This window comes from Lactuca sativa, chromosome 4, assembly GCF_002870075.4.
Source record: "Lactuca sativa cultivar Salinas chromosome 4, Lsat_Salinas_v11, whole genome shotgun sequence".
Taxonomy (NCBI): domain Eukaryota; kingdom Viridiplantae; phylum Streptophyta; class Magnoliopsida; order Asterales; family Asteraceae; genus Lactuca; species Lactuca sativa.
The window spans coordinates 351314757-351320756 of record NC_056626.2 but is presented as its reverse complement, the minus strand read 5'-3'; positions in this window follow the sequence as shown (position 1 = coordinate 351320756).

The following is a 6000-nucleotide window of genomic DNA, read 5'->3' as shown; positions in this document are numbered from 1 at the left end:
ATTGTCCTATAGATATGAGGAGAAGATTGGAAAAAGAATTCCTCAAGCTTAAATAGGGAGGAATGACTGTGAATTTGTAACAAACTTAATTCAATCAAAAGGCACGGTTTTCTGCAAAGTATATTCCAACTGAAGATGAAAAAATTCAGTTATTCCCGGAGGGACTACGACATGAAATCCATAATTTTGTAGCCAATCGGGATGTTCTGGTCCAAAGCACCCATGTATTGATCGAACTGTTCCTATTTCCTCTATTTCACGGTGAGCTCAATCGGAACCTAGCCAACAATAGCCATCTCAGAGTGCTTTTCGTGGTCGCGATAGATCACAATCTTTTTCTCTTCAGTTGCCACCATGTGGAAAATGTGGAAGGAATCATCAGGGCCAATGCAGAATAGAAAAAGTGGTGATCTATTATGGATGTGGAGAAATGGGTCATATAAAGCCCGTTTTCCAATTAAGAGTGTTACATGCTTTGCTTGTGGTGTTACCAGCCACAAGAAGCGTTTATGTCGTACTTTTACTAGTCAAATGGCGGGAAGTCAGGCTTCTGTTCAACAACCGATAGATACATCAACTAAAAAGGAGGTACGAAAACCTAAGTGTTGTGCATTCTATATTATCGTAGAGGAGGCACGCGAGGACCCGAATGTTGTGACGGGTATAATTCTTGTCAATTTTACACCTGCTCACATCTTATTTGATTCAGTGCCTAAAATTCTTTTGTGTCTCATGAATTTGCGCGTTCTTTTCAAATTTCTTGCTATGCACTCGTGTAACCATTTCACTAGATACCATAGGAAGTGTATCATTACTTGCTGGTATAGAGATTTTGTCATAGAAACTGAACGTTATATTTTTCTTGCTAACCTGATTTCTATCTTCTTGCCCAACTTTCGTATTATTCTCGGCAATAAGTGGTTGTTAAAGAACCACACATAACTCTGGTCTTACGAAAAGATGGTACACATTTCTATTAAAGGGGAAGAGCCTATTTATGTCTACGGTGAACAAACAATCTTGAAAAATTATCTCTTTCCTCAAAACTCGTAAACTTATATCGAAGGGTGTTCTATCTATCTGGCCTATATAGTTGATATCTCAAAAGAGGAAAAGAAAACTATAAATGACATGTACCACTGAATATTATTTCCGATCATGATACTCGCTTCACTTCTGACTTTTGGGAGAGTATGCAACATGAATTAGTATTTCGAGTTACTCTTAGCACACATTATTATCCCCAGACAGATGGTCAGATGGAGCGGACAACCCAAAACGGTAGAAGATACGCTTTGTGTATATGTCTTGGAATTGGTGCTCGTCAAGTGTAAACCCCATCGAGGCCCAAATTATAATTGGGAAAATAAGAATGAGATAAGAACAAAATATCCCTATTTGTTTAAATCGTTATAATTTTGGAGACTAAATTCTCAAAAGGAGGAGGTATTTGTAACATACACGTTTTGAAAACATGTTTTGTAAATTTTAAAACATAATAATATTATGAAATATTATATAATTATGAGTATTGAGTTCTAACAGATATCTTTTACTAGATTTGAAGTAAACTATGTTTACAATCACTCAAAAGGTATTGGAAGTCTTATGAGATTCCAATCAAATGTCAAATAGTAGAATTTAACGAAAATATAAATTTTGAAATAAGTAAAATTTTATTATTGAAAGTTGTAGATAATTTCATTAGAAACATTTAGGCAAAAACCTCATCGAAATTTGAGTTATAACTAAGAAGTTATAACCAATCGAAGTTCCGCAGCAAAACTGGCACAACATAGAATGACGTAAAAAGTGACTTTTCGATAAACTAATTTTTAGGATTGGAGATCTAAACGAAACTCGTAGTATTTTTTAAACTGAGAATTTTCATAAAAAGAACTTCCAAATCTGACTTCGTATGAGGAATTTGTAATTTTTCTAAGTTTCAGTATAGTAGTAGAAAGCTAAAAACTCGAAATAAAGATCGAATGATTTTTAGCCGACACAACCTAAACGAGAATCGAAGGTCTCATCAATTGCAGTACAACGGTAAAAAGACTGACGAAAACGGACGTTATATGAAGAAGTTATCAACTTTTAACAGATTTTCTTGTCCCAGTCTGTTAAAAATAATAATATTAAAAATAAAGTCAAAATTAGCCAACAGACTCTAAACGTAGAGCATAATTTAACCTATGCGTGCATCTAAAGAACATAGAAAATGGAGCCCGTATGCGAAAGTTATGGATTTTAGAAGTTCGGGGCACAATTTCCGAGAAATCTCGCATGGATAAGGTCGGATCTTGGACACGTCACCCGGATTCTCGCATGTGTGACGAGTGTCCGAACCGGAGACCCTTCCGATGCACGGCCCAATAGCCTTCCTACATGTGTACATCATTCGGTCTGTTATGTGCCATCTCCGTGTGCTGTACGAAGTGCGCCAGCTGCCTCCCCTCCGGATCCGAGCCTCGCATCTGCTGCTGCGTGGAGCCCTCTCAGTCGCCGGTCTTCGGTCTCGCACCCTATAAAAGGGGGATTGCAAGATCTCTCGGGTAATGTTTGGAAAATTGTCACTTTTTACCCCATAAACCTTATTTTAACCCAATTTTAATCCCCCGAAGCCCCGGTATCATTTCCAACACCCGAAACAAGCCCCAAAGTGCCCGAAGAGCCCGATAAATTTATCTTTTCGGTTTGAAGTTCAACCCTCGAAAGGCCCGATTTTCAATAAAGCTCCCGGTTTTCATCAAAGAAAGTTAATTATAGAAACGAAGTGTTGCCCAAATTATCATTTTAACACCCGGTTATTTCACGGTGAGCTCAATATATAGGAACAATTGTATTATGTGTTGTATATGCTGTGTTCTTTTCGGTGTTATTATTCTGAGTTATTTTCCTGTGTTATCATGATTTTTATATCATTGATCATGTAGAGCATGTCTCGTATTATTCTGGTATTGGCTTTGTGCCTTTGGCCAGGTAGAGCCTGACTCGTATAACTTCTGGTATTGGCATGGGGCTATGTAGGGCTGAAAGTCTGTATATTCTAGCAAAGTGACAATCCGATATTGTTATGTCTTATTGATTGTATATCTTTGAATCATGTCATTGATTTATATGGAAAGCTTATCACATGATTCACATATGTCTTTGCTGTTCCTTGTTCCACTTTGCATCTGCCATATTGGAGTATATATATGGCATAACGTTATATTGTATTTATTATTGAACTCACTAAGCATCACTGCTTACCCCTCTCAGTGTGTAAAAATTGTAGGTAATGAGAATCCAGTATAGTCTCATACTATTGGAAGACTTAGAAGAGTTTATAATATTACTTTTATTTGTATAAAACTTTAATATCCTGGGTAGTTATGAAATATTCTAAAACATAGTCGGTTTGTATCCAGTCGTTTGTAATCACACTATCAATGTAATATATTATTTATGAATATGCATGTAGTATGTTTTGGAGTTATAATGTTTCAAGTATGAAAGATTAGGGTCTTTCATGAGCACCGTTTCTCACGACGTGAGAAGCCCCAGAAAACCTATAAATAGAGGCGTAGAACTTCCCCAAAACTCACACCTTTCATACTCTTTCTCTACCATTACCCACAAACTGTCACACCCCGAAAACCGAAGGCGGAAACATTTCTGAGGTTGACTCCACGTTGAGTATCAAATCCAATGTACATAGTAAGTAAAGTAAACAACCATTACATTACATATAGTAAAGTTTTACATTTATTTCAAAAGCAAAAGTTATACATGTGATACATAGTATATATAAACTGTTGGGTTTTGAGCATTCTAACACTCCTAAGTGTACATGCAACCCTAAATACCTTGGATCTATGTTTTCTCTATTATACATGCAAATAAGAACTTCCAAGGTATTATCCTAATCTAGCATACAAAACAATAACTATAGCAAGATAGAATACATACCTCTTTGGTGTAGAAAGTCTTCATGAAGCTTGAGTGCCAAGTGCCCCAAGTGTGACACCTCAAATGGTTCACACAACACCAAATACACTTGAAATAACTTAGAGAGAATTCTACACTTCATGAAATCGGCTAGCCCTTTCTTGAATAATACTAGTCTCTCTAGTGGCCGATTTTTTCTCAATAATAAGATGCTTATATAGTTATACAATTAGGGTAAATCCTAATTGTCATGACTTTCCATTTCCTTGGATCCATGGGTTCAAATACACCATGGAGCATCCATGGAGCATCATATGGGTTTTGGCCCAACTAGATAATCCATGAGCATTAGCCCACTATACAAGTATGGATGATTTACACAATCAACCCATATATTTAATTAGTCTTCTTTTGATCACTCAATTAATCCTAGATTAATTCTTGATCAATACTAATTAAATAATCTTATTATTCATATTATTAATATACTAGAAGTTATAATATATTAATAATCATAAGTGTCTTATTTCTCTCTTTTAGTCTATCCAAGTGCATGATGCCATGCAACCCAAATGGACCATGCCGGGTCGGGTCAAGTCTTACCAATTATAGTTATGGACTTAGACATTAATCCAACAGTCTCCCACTTGGATAAGTCTAAAACTATTATTGCGTATGACTTCAGGAACCAACTGGCAATCATAGCTCTTAAAAGCTTCTGTCGAACTCTGACCTTGTAGATGAACTCTGACCTTTGTCAATGACTTGTCCATTAGATAAGGGATCATATATTCCTCCATTCTAGATATCATATGGACTGAGACATGGATTATAATCATTCTCTCTGTCCATTTGTTGTTTCTCGATTTTCGATTTATGATGACTGACTAATTGAACAAATCAAATCAGTCCTGGCCCGGCCGAGCACTTACATTTGTCATCATTAAATCATCGAGGGGCCCACAGATATCGCTTTTATCCCGAAGGTAAAAGGAACGGATAAACTTCGACTCATATGGCTTGTTCTACTACTTGTTGAATTATACACAAAGGCACGTTTTATAGCACCGAGTTACCAAATGCATTTTCGTGCAATCAATGTACTATCAACTCATAGTAACAACTCATATCTCTAGGTTTAAATAATATAAGATATTATCGTCTCATGATCACTCGTGATAAGATCCATGAAGTGATTCCAATGAGCGCGGGTTGAATCCAATACTCAGAACTTATGAGCACTCATGAGTGTTGTAGCCCTTTGTCCAACACCTTAGACCTCTACAAGCCAACCCATGACAGTCTTGATTCATATCTACTTCCAACATATGACCGACTATGGATGGTTTGAATAACTTAGTCATTCCGGAAGAATAACCTAGTTTATTCGGGAAGTCAAAACATGCAAAATGAAACACAATAATAATTGAATCCAATATGGTATCAAAACCTATGAACATAAATAAAACACCTTTTATTTATCATCATATGATTACACATTATTCATTGTATACTGTTTAGCTATCAACTTTATTCTTGAATTTAAAACAGTAGTTGTCCCATGCTCCAAGCATGTACACTACGTTTTCTAAACACTAGTCATGCCATACACCAAGTATGCATGCTATGTTTGTCTATGATCTTTACTTTGTGAACTAGATCAATTGAACATAACTTCAATGATTCTCTTTTCACACTCCCAAATCCTTACTGCAAATGCAAGAATTCCAAATTCATGCCATTTACTGAAATCTGTTAGATTCTAAACTTATATGCATTGTTCCTCTTGTAACGATTATGCACAAAATCACAAAGACTTGGCAACAATCATTACAGAGTATTCCAAAGGAGATCAACTCCTTGGAAACATCCTTCTTACATTAAGTTTCCTTAATCTTACACAGATTGAAAATTCTAACTTTGAAATATTTCCAGATTCCATTTTGACTATCACTTCTAAACAAGAGTTGCCTCCTTACAGACTATGTCAATATGGTCCTTCCAGAATTATCACTATACTTCCAACTGTCCTTGAGCAACCAATCTTTGGTAAACCTTAGATTGTCC